A 14285-nucleotide genomic window follows, 5' to 3' on the forward strand; every position below is an offset into this window, starting at 1 on the left:
GCACCGGACAGTCCGGTGCCCCCAGACCAGAGGTGCCTTCGGTTGCCTCTTTGCTCCTTTGTTGAATCCAAAACTTGATCTTTTTATTGGCTGAGTGTGAACCTTTTACACCTGTATAAACTATACACTTGTGCAAACTAGTTAGTTCAATTATTTGTGTTGGGCAATTCAACCACCAAAATTAATTAGGGACTAGGTGTAAGCCTAATTCCCTTTCAATCTCCCCCTTTTTGGTGATTGATGCCAACACAAACCAAAGCAAATATAGAAGTGCATAATTGAACTAGTTTGCATAATGTAAGTGCAAAGGTTGCTTGGAATTGAGCCAATACTTACAGGATATGCATGGATTGTTTCTTTCTTATTTAACATTTTGGACCACGCTTGCACCACATGTTTTGTTTTTGCAAACCCTTTTGTAAATCCTTTTCAAAGTTCTTTTGCAAATAGTCAAAGGTAAATAAATAAGATTTTGAGAAGCATTTTTAAGATTTGAAATTTTCTCCCCCTGTTTCAAATGCTTTTCCTTTGACTTAAACAAAACTCCCCCTAAATGAGATCCTCCTCTTAGAGTTCAAGAGGGTTTTGATATATCAATTTTTTGAAACCTGCTTTCTCCCCCTTTAGAATACAATAAGATACCAAATGAAAATACTTTTTGAAAAACTAGGTTTTTGAAATTGGTGGTGGTGCGGTCCTTTTGCTTTGGGCTCTTACTTTCTCCCCCTTTGGCATGAATCGCCAAAAACGGAATCATTAGAGCCCTACGAAGTACTTTCTCCTCCTTTGGTCATAAGACAAATGAGTGAAGATTATACCAAAGTTGGAGAGATGCTTGGAGTGACGTCGAAGAATGAGTAGTGGAGTGGAGTGGAAGCCTTTTGTCTTCGCCGAAGACTCCAATTTCCTTTCAATATACCTATGACTTGGTTTGAAATACACTTGAAAACACATTAGTCATAGCATATATAAAAGAGATATGATCAAAGGTATACTTGTGTGCTATGTGTGCAAATTAGCAAAAGAAATTCCTAGAATCAAGAATATTGAGTTCATGCCTAAGTCTGGTAAAAGATTGTTCATCAAGTGGCTTGGTAAAAATATCGGCTAATTGATCTTTAGTGTTAATATATGAAATCTCGATATCCCCCTTTTGTTGGTGATCCCTAAGAAAATGATACCGAATGGCTATGTGCTTAGTGCGGCTATGCTCGACGGGATTGTCGGCCATTTTGATTGCACTCTCATTATCACATAGCAAAGGGACTTTGGTTAATTTGTAACCGTAGTCTCGCAGGGTTTGCCTCATCCAAAGCAATTGCGCGCAACAATGACATGCGGCAATATACTCGGCTTCAGCGGTAGAAAGAGCGACCGAATTTTGCTTCTTTGAAGCCCAAGACACCAAAGATCTTCCCAAGAACTGGCAAGTCCCCGATGTGCTCTTCCTATTAATCTTACACCCCGCCCAATCGGCATCCGAATAACCAATCAAATCAAATATGGATCCCCGAGGGTATCAAAGCCCAAACTTAGGTGTATAAGCCAAATATCTCAAGATTCGTTTTACGGCCGTAAGGTGAGCTTCCTTAGGGTCGGCTTGAAATCTTGCACACATGCATACAGAAAGCATGATATCCGGTCGAGATGCACATAAATAGAGTAAAGAACCTATCATCGACCGGTATACCTTTTGATCCACGGACTTACCTCCCGTGTCGAGGTCGAGATGCCCATTAGTACCCATGGGTGTCTTGATGGGTTTGGCGTCCTTCATTCCAAATTTGGTTAGAATGTCTTGAGTATACTTCGTTTGGCTAATGAAGGTGCCTTCTTGGAGTTGCTTGACTTGGAATCCTAGAAAATACTTCAACTCCCCCATCATAGACATCTCGAATTTCTGTGTCATAATCCTACTAAACTCTTCACATGTAGACTCGTTAGTAGACCCAAATATAATATCATCAACATAAATTTGGCATACGAACAAGTCATTTTCAAGAGTTTTAGTAAAGAGTGTAGGATCGGCCTTTCCGACTTTGAAGCCATTAGCAATAAGGAAATCTCTAAGGCATTCATACCATGCTCTTGGGGCTTGCTTTAGCCCATAAAGCGCCTTAGAGAGCCTATAGACATGGTTAGGATACTCACTATCTTCAAAGCCGGGAGGTTGCTCAACATAGACCTCTTCCTTGATTGGTCCATTGAGGAAGGCACTTTTAACGTCCATTTGATAAAGCTTAAAGCCATGGTAAGTAGCATAGGCTAATAATATGCGAATTGACTCAAGCCTAGCTACGGGTGCATAGGTTTCACCGAAATCCAAACCTTCGACTTGGGAGTATCCCTTGGCCACAAGTCGGGCTTTGTTCCTTGTCACCACACCATGCTCATCTTGCTTGTTGCGGAAGACCCATTTGGTTCCTACAACATTTTGGTTAGGACGTGGAACTAAATGCCATACCTCATTCCTCGTGAAGTTGTTGAGCTCCTCTTGCATTGCCACCACCCAATCCGAATCTTGTAGTGCTTCCTCTACCTTGTGTGGCTCAATAGAGGAAACAAACGAGTAATGTTCACAAAAATGTGCAACACGAGATCTAGTGGTTACCCCCTTATGAATATCGCCGAGGATGGTGTCGACGGGGTGATCTCGTTGGATTGCTTGGTGGACTCTTGGGTGTGGCGGCCTTTGTTCTTCTTCCTCCTTGTCTTGATCATTTGCATCTCCCCCTTGATCTATGCCGTCATCTTGAGGTGGCTCATTTGCTTGATCTTCTATTTCATCAACTTGAGCTTCATCCTCATTTTGAGTTGGTGGAGATGCTTGCGTGGAGGAGGACGGTTGATCTTGTGTATTTGGAGGCTTTTCGGATTCCTTAGGACACACATCCCCAATGGACATGTTCCTTAGCGCGATGCATGGAGCCTCTACAATACCTATCTCATCAAGATCAACTTGCTCTACTTGAGAGCCGTTAGTTTCATCAAACACAACGTCACATGAGACTTCAACTAGTCCAGTGGACTTGTTAAAGACCCTATATGCCCTTGTGTTTGAGTCATAACCAAGTAAAAAGCCTTCTACAGTCTTAGGAGCAAGTTTAGATTTTCTACCTCTTTTAATAAGAATAAAGCATTTGCTACCAAAGACTCTAAAATATGAAATGTTAGGCTTTTTACCAGTTAGGAGTTCATAGGATGTCTTCTTGAGGATTCGGTGTAGATATAACCGGTTGATGGCGTAGCAGGCGGTGTTGACCGCTTCAGCCCAAAACCGATCAGAAGTCTTGTATTCATCAAGCATGGTCCTTGCCATGTCCAATAGAGTTCGATTCTTCCTCTCCACTACACCATTTTGTTGAGGTGTGTAGGGAGAAGAGAACTCATGCTTGATGCCCTCCTCCTCAAGGAAGCCTTCAATTTGAGAGTTCTTGAACTCCGTCCTGTTGTCGCTTCTTATTTTCTTGATCCTTAAGTCGAACTCATTTTGAGCCCGTCTCAAGAATCCCTTTAAGGTCTCTTGGGTTTGAGATTTTTCCTGTAAAAAGAATACCCAAGTGAAGCGAGAATAATCATCCACAATAACTAGACAGTACTTACTCCCGCCGATGCTTATGTAAGCGATCGGGCCGAATAGGTCCATGTGTAGGAGTTCCAGTGGCCTGTCACTAGTCATGATGTTCTTGTGTGGATGATGAGTGCCAACTTGCTTCCCGGCTTGGCATGCGCTACAAATCCTGTCTTTCTTAAAATAAACATTGGTTAGTCCTAAAATGTGTTCTCCCTTTAGAAGCTTATGAAGATTCTTCATTCCAACATGGGCTAGTCGGCGGTGCCAGAGCCAACCCAAGTTAGTCTTAGCAACCAAGCAAGTGTCGAGTTCAGCTCTATCAAAATCTACCAAGTATAGCTGACCCTCTAACACTCCCTTAAATGCTATTGAATCATCACTTCTTCTAAAGACAGTGACACCTACATCAGTGAATAGACAGTTGTAGCCCATTTGACATAATTGGGATACGGAAAGCAAATTGTAATCTAAAGAGTCTACAAGAAAAACATTTGAAATAGTATGGTCAGGTGATATAGCAATTTTACCCAAGCCTTTGACCAAACCTTGATTTCCATCCCCGAATGTGATAGCTCGTTGGGGATCTTGATTTTTCTCATATGAGGAGAACATCTTTTTCTCCCCTGTCATGTGGTTTGTGCACCCGCTGTAGAGTATCCAACTTGAGCCCCCAGATGCATAAACCTACAAAACAATTTTAGTTCTTGACTTTAGGTACCCAAACGGTTTTGGGTCCTTTGGCATTAGAAACAAGAACTTTGGGTACCCAAACACAAGTCTTGGAGCCCTTGTGTTTGCCCCCAACAAACTTGGCAACTACTTTGCCGGATTTGTTAGTAAGCACATAAGATGCATCAAAAGTCTTAAATGAAATGTCATGATCATTTGATGCATTAGGAGTTTTCTTACTAGGCAACTTAGCATGGGTTGGTTGCCTAGAGCTAGATGTCTCACCCTTATACATAAAAGCATGGTTAGGGCCAGAGTGAGACTTCCTAGAATGAACTTTCTTAATTTTGCTCTCGGAATAACCGGCAGGGTACAAAATGTAACCCTCGTTATCCTGAGGCATGGGAGCCTTGCCCTTAACAAAGTTAGACAAGTTTTTAGGAGGGGCATTAAGTTTGACATTGTCTCCCCTTTGGAAGCCAATGCCATCCTTGATGCCAGGGCGTCTCCCATTATAGAGCATACTTCTAGCAAATTTAAACTTTTCATTTTCTAAGTTATGCTCGGCAATTTTAGCATCTAATATTGCTATATGATCATTTTGTTGTTTAATCAAAGTCATGTGATCATGAATAGCATTAATATCAACATCTCTACATCTAGTACAAATGGAAACATGCTCAACACTAGATGTAGAGGGTTTGCATGAATTAAGTTCAACGATCTTAGCACGCAATATATCATTATTATCTCTAAGATCGGAAATTGTAACATTGCAAACATCTAGTTCTTTAGCCTTAGCAATTAAATTTTCATTTTCTACTCTAAGGCTAGCAAGAGAAATGTTTAATTCTTCAATCTTAGCAAGCAAATCATTATTATCATTTCTAAGATTGGGAATTGAAACATTACAAACATGAGAATCAACCTTAGCATTTAATCTAGCATTTTCATTTCTAAGGTTGTCTATAGTCTCATGGCAAGTGCTTAGTTCACTAGACAATTTTTCATATTTTTCAACTTGTTGAGCATAAGCATTTTTAACCTTAACATGCTTTTTATTTTCCTTGATTAGAAAGTCCTCTTGGGAGTCCAAGAGATCATCCTTCTCATGGATGGCACTAATTAATTCATTTAATTTTTCCTTTTGTTGCATGTTAAGATCGGCAAAAAGGGTACGCAAATTATTCTCCTCATCACTAGCATCATCATCACTAGAGGATTCATATTTAGTGGAGGATTTAGATTTAACCTTCTTCCTTTTGCCGTCCTTTGCCATGAGGCACTTGTGGCCGACGTTGGGGAAGAGAAGTCCCTTGGTGACGGCGATGTTGGCGGCGTCTTCGTCGGAGGAGGAGTCAGTGGAGCTCTCGTCCGAGTCCTACTCCCGGCAAACATGGGCATCGCCGCCCTTCTTCTTGTAGTACCTCTTCTTTTCTCTCCTCTTTCCCTTCTTGTCGTCGCCCCTGTCACTGTCACTAGATATAGGACATTTTGCAATGAAATGACCGGGCTTACCACACTTGTAGCAAACTTTCTTGGAACGGGATTTGTAATCCTTCCCCTTCCGTTGCTTGAGGATTTGGCGAAAGCTTTTGATGATTAAAGCCATCTCCTCATTGTCGAGCTTGGATGCGTCAATTGGTTGTCTACTTGGTGTAGACTCCTTCTCCTCCGTCGCCTTGAATGCCACCGGTTGTGCTTCGGACGTGGAGGGTTCATCAAGCTCGTTGATCTTCTTTGATCCCTTGATCATACATTCAAAGCTCACAAAATTCCCAATAACTTCCTCGGGGGTCATTTGAGTATATCTAGGATTACCACGAATTAATTGAACTTGAGTGGGGTTAAGGAAAATGAGAGATCTTAGAATAACCTTAACCACCTCGTGGTCGTCCCATTTCTTGCTCACAAGGTTGCGCACTTGGTTCACCAAGGTTTTGAGCCGGTTGTACATATCTTGTGGCTCCTCCCCTTGGCGAAGACGGAAGCGACCGAGCTCCCCCTCGATCGTTTCCCGTTTGGTGATCTTGGTGAGTTCATCACCCTCGTGCGCGGTCTTGAGTAGGTCCCAAATCTCCTTGGCATTCTTCAACCCTTGCACTTTGTTGTATTCCTCCTTGCTTAGAGAGGCGAGGAGTATGGTTGTGGCTTGGGAGTTGAAGTGCTCGATTTGGGCCACTTCGTCCGTATCATAGTCTTCATCCCCTACGGATGGTACCTGTGCTCCAAACTCAACAACATTCCATATACTTTTGTGGAGTGAGGTTAGATGAAATTTCATTAAATCACTCCACCTAGCATAATCTTCGCCATCAAAGGTTGGCGGTTTGCCTAATGGAACGGAAAGTAATGGAGTCGTTCTAGATGTACGAGGATAGTGTAAGGGGATCTTACTAAACTTCTTGCGCTCTTGGCGCTTAGAAGTTACGGATGGCGCATCGGAGTCGGAGGTCGATGTTGATGAAGTGTCGATCTCGTAGTAGACCACTTTCCTCATCCTCTTGTGCTTGTCGCCTTTCCGATGCGACTTGTGAGAAGAAGATTTTTCCTTCTTCTCTTTGTGGTGAGAAGAGGAAGATCTTTTCTCCTTCCGTTTGGAGGAGTCCTTCTTCTTCTCCTTCCTCTTGGTGCGGGACTCTTCCGATGAAGTGCTCCCGTGGCTTGTAGTGGGCTTTTCGCCGATCTCCATCTCCCTCTTGGTGTGATCTTCCGACATCACTTCGAGCGGTTAGGCTCTAATGAAGCACCGGGCTCTGATACCAATTGATAGTCGCCTAGAGGGGGGTGAATAGGGCGAAACTGAAATTCTCAAAAATAATCACAACTACAAGCCGGGTTAGCGTTAGAAATATAATCGAGTCCGTGAAAGAGGGCGCAAAACAAATCGCAAGCGAATAATGAAGTGAGACACGCGGATTTGTTTTACTGAGGTTCGGTTCTCTCAAACCTACTCCCCGTTGAGGAGGCCACAAAGGCCGGGTCTCTTTCAACCCTTCCCTCTCTCAAACGGTCCCTTGGACCGAGTGAGCTTCTCTTCTCAAATTACTTGGGAATCAAACTTCCCGCAAGGGCCACCACACGATTGGTGCCTCTTGCCTCAATTACAAGTGAGTGTTTGATCACAAGAAAGAATGCGAAAGAAAAGAAGCGATCCAAGCGCAAGAGCTCAAATGAACACTACAAGTCACTCTCTCTAATCACTAATGCTTTGTGTGGAGTTGGGAGAGGATTTGATCTCTTTTGGTGTGCTTTGCAATGAATGCTAGCTCTTGTATAGTGGTTGGAAGCTGGAAAACTTGGATGCAATGAATGTGGGGGTGGTTGGGGTATTTATAGCCCCAACCACCAAACTTGACCGTTGGTGGAGGCTGTCTGTTCGATGGCGCACCGGACAGTCCGGTGCACACCGGACATGTCCGGTGCCCCCGCCACGTCATCACTGCCGTTGGATTCTGACCGTTGGAGCTTCTGACTTGTGGGCCCGCCTGGCTGTCCGGTGCACACCGGACATCTCCTGTTCATTGTCCGGTGCGCCAGTATGGGCGCGCCTGACTTCTGCGCGCGCGCAGCGCGCATTAAATGCGCCGCAGAGAGCCGTTGGCGCTGAAATAGCCGTTGCTCCGTGGTTGCACCGGACAGTCCGGTGTACACCGGACAGTCCAGTGAATTATAGCGGAGCGGCTACTGCGCGTTCCCGAGGCTGGCGAGTTCCGGAGGCCGCGCTTCCTTGGAGCACCGGACACTGTCCGGTGTACACCGGACAGTCCGGTGAATTATAACGCGCCGGCCTGAAAACTTCCCGAAGGAGGCGAGTTCGAGTTGGAGTCCTCTGGTGCACCGGACACTGTCCGGTGTACACCGGACAGTCCGGTGCCCCCAGACCAGAGGTGCCTTCGGTTGCCTCTTTGCTCCTTTGTTGAATCCAAAACTTGATCTTTTTATTGGCTGAGTGTGAACCTTTTACACCTGTATAAACTATACACTTGTGCAAACTAGTTAGTTCAATTATTTGTGTTGGGCAATTCAACCACCAAAATTAATTAGGGACTAGGTGTAAGCCTAATTCCCTTTCAGACGGCGATGTTGGCGACGTCCTCGTCGGAGGAGGAGTCGGTGGAGCTCTCGTCCGAGTCCCACTCCCGGCAAACATGGGCATCGCCGCCCTTTTTCTTGTAGTACATCTTCTTTTCTCTCCTCTTTCCCTTCTTGTCATCGCCCCTGTCACTGTCACTAGATATAGGGCATTTTGCAATGAAATGACCGGGCTTACCACACTTGTAGCAAATCTTCTTGGAACGGGATTTGTAATCCTTCTCCTTCCGTTGCTTGAGGATTTGGCGAAAGCTTTTGATGATTAAAGCCATCTCCTCATTGTCGAGCTTGGAGGCGTCAATTGGTTGTCTACTTGGGGTAGACTCCTCCTTCTTCTCCTCTGTCGCCTTAAATGCCACCGGTTGTGCTTCGGACGTGGAGGGTTCATCAAGCTCGTTGATCTTCTTTGAGCCCTTGATCATACATTCAAAGCTCACAAAATTCCCGATAACTTCCTCGGGGGTCATTAGTGTGTATCTAGGATTACCACGAATTAATTAAACTTGAGTGGGGTTAAGAAATATGAGAGATCTTAGAATAACCTTAACTACCTCGTGGTCATCCCACTTCTTGCTCCCGAGGTTGCGCACTTGGTTCACCAAGGTTTTGAGCCGGTTGTACATATCTTGTGGCTCCTCCCCTTGGCGAAGACGAAAACGACCGAGCTCCCCCTCGATCGTTTCCCGTTTGGTGATCTTGGTGAGTTCATCACCCTCGTGCGCGGTTTTGAGAAGGTCCCAAATTTCCTTTGCATTCTTCAACCCTTGCACCTTGTTGTATTCCTCCTTGCTTAGAGAGGCAAGGAGTATGGTTGTGGCTTGGGAGTTGAAGTGCTCGATTTGAGCCACTTCGTCTGTATCATAGTCTTCATCCCCTACGGATGGTACCTGTGCTCCAAACTCAACAACATTCCATATACTTTTGTGGAGTGAGGTTAGATGAAATTTCATTAAATCACTCCACCTAGCATAGTCTTCGCCATCAAAGGTTGACGGTTTGCCTAATGGAACGGAAAGTAATGGAGTAGATCTAGATGTACGAGGATAGTGTAGGGGGATCTTACTAAATTTCTTGCGCTCTTGGCGCTTAGAAGTTACGGACGGCGCATCGGAGTCGGAGGTCGATGTGGATGAAGTGTCGGTCTCGTAGTAGACCACTTTCCTCATCCTCTTGTGCTTGTCGCCTTTCCGATGCGACTTGTGAGAAGAAGATTTTTCCTTCTTTTCTTTGTGGTGAGAAGAGGAAGATCTTTTCTCCTTCCGTTTGGAGGAGTCCTTCTTCTCCTTCCTCTTGGTGCGGGACTCTTCCGATGAAGTGCTCCCTTGGCTTGTAGTGGGTTTGTCACCGGTTTCCATCTCCCTCTTGGTGTGATCTCCCGACATCACTTCGAGCGGTTAGGCTCTAATGAAGCACCGGGCTCTGATACCAATTGAAAGTCGCCTAGAGGGGGGGGTGAATAGGGCGAAACTGAAATTCTCAAAAATAATCACAACTACAAGCCGGGTTAGCGTTAGAAATATAATCGAGTCCGCGAGAGAGGACGGAAAACAAATCGCAGGTGAATAAGAGGTGTGACACGCGGATTTGTTTTACCGAGGTTCGGTTCTCTCAAACCTACTCCCCGTTGAGGAGGCCACAAAGGCCGGGTCTCTTTCAACCCTTCCCTCTCTCAAACGGTCCCTCGGACCAAGTGAGCTTCTCCTTCTCAAATCACTTGGGAAACAAACTTCCCGCAAGGACCACCACACGATTGGTGTCTCTTGCCTCAATTACAAGTGAGTGTTTGATCACAAGAAAGAATCAAGAAAGAAGAAAGCAATCCAAGTGCAAGAGCTCGAAAGAACACAAGCAAATCTCTCTCTCTAATCACTAGGGCGTTGTGTGGAATTTGGAGAGGATTTGATCTCTTTGGTGTGTCTAGAATTGAATGCTAGAGCTCTTGTAAGTAGTTGAGAAGTGGAAAACTTGGATGACTTGAATGTGGGGTGGTTGGGGGTATTTATAGCCCCAACCACCAAACTAGCCGTTTTGGTGAGGCTGTCTGTACGATGGCGCACCGGACAGTCCGGTGCACACCGGACATGTCCGGTGCGACAGCCACGTCACCAAAGCCGTTGGGTTCCGACCGTTGGAGCTCTGACTTCTGGGCCCGCCTAGATGTCCGGTGGCGCACCGGACATGCACTGCAGATTGTCCGGTGCGCCAGCATGGGTGTGCCTGACGCCTGCGCGCTCTGGCGCGCATTTAATGCGTCGCAGGTAGCCGTTGGCGCCGAAATAGTCGTTGCCCCGCTGTTACACCGGACAGTCCGGTGTACACCGGACAGTCCGGTGAATTTTAGCGGAGCGGCTGTAGTGAATTCCCGAGGCTGGCGAGTTCCTGAGGCCTCTCTTCCTTGGAGCACCGGACATGTCCGGTGTACACCGGACAGTCCGGTGAATTATAGCGGAGTCGCCTCTGGAATTTCCCGAAGGTGACGAGTTTGAGTTCGGGGTCCTCTGGTGCACCGGACATGTCCGGTGGCACACCGGACAGTCCGGTGCGCCAGAACAGAGGTGCCTTCGGTTGTCCCTTTGCTCTTTGGTTGAATCCAATACTTTGTCTTTTTATTGGCTAAGTGTGAACCTTTAGCACCTGTATAACTTATGCACTAGAACAAACTAGTTAGTCCAAATATTTGTGTTGGGCAATTCAACCACCAAAATTAATTAGGGACTAGGTGTAAGCCTAATTCCCTTTCATCAACTCAATGACAACTCTTCTGGCTGATCCAACAAACTATTAAGATAAAAGTGTACAAAACAAGTATATATACTTCACATCACATGACAAAATACCTCGAGTTCAAGTTTATGCAAATTAGATAATAAAGAATAAAAAAATATTGTCTTTGCACCAATAGTTTATTTCCCTACGTACCTTCCTAAAATTTTCAGAGCATCACATGTGATTCTTAAAATCATATATAAACATATTCACAGACTGTCCACTTTTTTAGCTTTCCCATGCACTCGAAAAGTTGATCTGTATCAAATGCATCTGCAAGGCAAAGAATGAAACCTACTTTCAGCTAAGATAAACTAAATCCCAGAAACTAAGAGAAGAGCATACTTTCACATGATTGCATATCAAGTACCTATGGTGGTTAAATTTATAGTTTTGCACATGCTCGTACTGTTCCTCAGGTAAACCACGATAGAATGAATCCTACCAAAAGTTACAACCCAAAGTGAGTTGCACTCGATTTAAAAAAACAAGAGCAATCAATTAGCCCTTGCCTTATGGTCGAGTTTTTTGGAGGGAAATACAATCGCATGTTTCCTTTAACGGTACCTAATAACATTTGGTATATAGAATTTCCTATGTGTCCCTACTGGTAAAATGCCACCTCCATGGATTCAAAGGAAGCACCAGATATTAACATAGATCAAATCTCCAAAGCCCTCCAACCCACACCCATTTTTTACCACAATAATTCATAGAAAATCTAATATTCATTTTAACTAAGGCATCTAGGTTTTAGTGAGTTGTTGCAATGGAATAGTTCAACAATGCAAGTCTTTACCCTTTACAAAGCAAGTATATCAGAAATTCTAAATGTCATAGTTCTGGAAGGAAATCAGATAAGTGTAAAAGAAATGCCCGGCAGAAGTCTTATGATAGAAAGTCTTATGACTGATCGATAACAAATTAATGGTAGGGAAATTTCTACAATATTTAAAATCATGTATAGTACTAATGAGCACACATATTCAATACCAAAATTCGTGAATCCATATTAAGGAAAAAATATGTACTTTATTTCCTCAATTCCACTTACTCGAGTGCACGAGCAGAGTCGAGTGCCATCTTGAAGTGAGAGTTCCAACTAGGTGGCTTGTTGTAGTCATCTGAAATGTGGAGTAGATCATGAAGTGATCCATTCATATGGAAATCATACACAAGCAAGTGTTGGCAATGTTCGACATAATATCCCACAAGCTCATTCAGATTCGAATGGTGCAATTTTGAAATGTTTGAAACCAGTTCAGCAAAGCCATCAGATGATTGAAATGACATCACAATACTACCTAATTTCTTGATGGCCAGAAATTAGATAAAGAAAACAAAAGTAAGTGCCTTATATTAAAGGGTTCAACTTCTGTATCACACTACAAAGTGCAAATTCGGCCATCAACCAATAGAAAACAGCGCATACCATGTGGCTCTTCTGCAACAAAATGCACTAAAAAATTAGGGACTCTCTGGCTCCAACCCACTTCGCCTCCCAAAGAAGAAAGGAAACAAAACCCCTTTCTCCAATGAATTCACTACCATTGTCTCCAGAGCCCAGACCTCTACCAGAAAGAACTACGCCACCAGCAAGTAAAGTTTGTTTGGCAGCTTGCCACTACGGTTTGCATCGCAGAGGTAGTTGTCACTGCAAAGAAAAAAGAAAGGAACATTAAGTCATGGGAAAATCGTACTGAACTAATGTCATTCATTACTTAAAACAAAATACCACTTAGGCGATGAGGAGAGAGCTCCTCCGCGAGAGCTGATGCGAGCGGGTACTGAGGTGCTCGAGCTCGTCGATCAGAATCACGACGATGGGCTTGGAGCTGGTAACCTCCTCCTGTTCTTGGTTGAACGTCTTGCCGGCGACGAGCGACTCCTCCATCTGTGTGATGCGGTTGCAGTGGCGGACGCCCTAGCCAGGCACCACAGGCCACAGCCTGGGCTGCCTCACCGGATAAAAATGCACATCAAAATCAAATGCACATGTCTTCTTATATAAAATCAGCTATAATTGTTAGCATTAGATAATCTCGCCTAGGCTATCTTCAATTTCTGGGTCCGCCACTATGCGGTTGGACTTTAGGGTAACTAATTGAAGCATCTACCCACAGCATGCATATTGATTGTACCAAGGAATTAATAACACGAGAAGAAGGTAATTAGCAGAGAATGAAGGCGAGAAGGGGGATCAAGACGGATGTGTGACTCCTTGCGTCAACTGCATCATGTGGTCGGTGTCGGTGAAGCAGCTTTGTTCGTTGGAGGCCTGGAGCCCCTTCCATGTCCAGAGTTTGGTCGTATTGATCACGTCCGACACTGTGATGACGCCGGCCACTGGGCTAGTCCAGCCGTAGGCGTCGACGGGGAGATGCAGTTCGTTCACGAGGTTGTGGGGAAGCTGGTTGGCGAGCGGGTGTGGTGATGTGGTCTGGGCAGTGGCAGTGGCGGGGGCAGCGAAGAGGAGGGCGGCGGGGGAGGGAGTGGCGAGAGAGGGATGAAAGAGAGATAGGGCGTGTGCAACGACAGGAGACGTACGTCGGCGCTTGTTAGGGTTTCGTGCAATGAAATATGGGAGTGTGGGTTGATTTAAAAAAATGTTGTAAGTGTTTTGAAAAAATTTGACGAAATATAGGAGTGTGGGTTAATTCTAAAGAAATGTTGAAAGTGTTTTAAAAAAATTTAACTTAAAACGACCGTTGAAATTTTTACTTTAAGTATAGTAGAGACTTTAATTTTTAAAGAATTTCAAACTATATAAGTAACTTAATAAAAAAATACTTCGGTAGCCAGCCACCTGCCACTGCCACCAAGCAGGATGAGGCGAAGAGAAGAAGACGCGACGGCGCAGATGGATCATGGTGGCGGCAGCGAAAAAGATTCGCGGGTGGCCCAGCCTGCTTCTCCCTTGAGGTCCCATCAGGCCAGGCCATCATAGGCCATTAAATTGATTAGGCCCAGCCCATAATTTTCTGCTAACAGTGGGGCAATCCATTTCCTCAAAAGCTTATCCGTTGGATCCCACAAGGCCACAACCAGACCCACCGATGCCTTTCCTCGAGTGAAAAAAAATAGTTTGTCCAAATTTCTTCTTCTTTTGAGTAGTGATGAATGCATTACAGTAATCTGGTACAAAGTCACGGGTGGTGATTGGTGAAGTAGTCTGAGGTCG

At 44.6% G+C, this 14285-nt stretch overlaps 1 long non-coding RNA gene across 2 annotated transcripts; it reads right to left on the reverse strand.

The window, feature by feature from the left end:
- Positions 1 to 12037: 12037 nt before the first annotated feature.
- LOC103643738 (uncharacterized) lies at positions 12038 to 13676 on the reverse strand. 2 transcript variants are annotated; one of them, XR_002266856.2, is made up of 3 exons: positions 12840 to 13667; positions 12537 to 12758; positions 12038 to 12228 (listed from the first exon to the last, which is right to left on the reverse strand). It is a non-coding gene; the product is annotated as an uncharacterized lncRNA (long non-coding RNA). The 2 variants fall into 2 exon arrangements; XR_002266855.2 differs by lacking the exon at positions 12038 to 12228 and having other exon boundaries at positions 12436 to 12758; positions 12840 to 13676.
- Positions 13677 to 14285: the final 609 nt, after the last annotated feature.

This window comes from Zea mays, chromosome 1 (genome assembly GCF_902167145.1).
Source record: "Zea mays cultivar B73 chromosome 1, Zm-B73-REFERENCE-NAM-5.0, whole genome shotgun sequence".
In the NCBI taxonomy this organism is placed as follows: Eukaryota; Viridiplantae; Streptophyta; class Magnoliopsida; order Poales; family Poaceae; genus Zea; species Zea mays.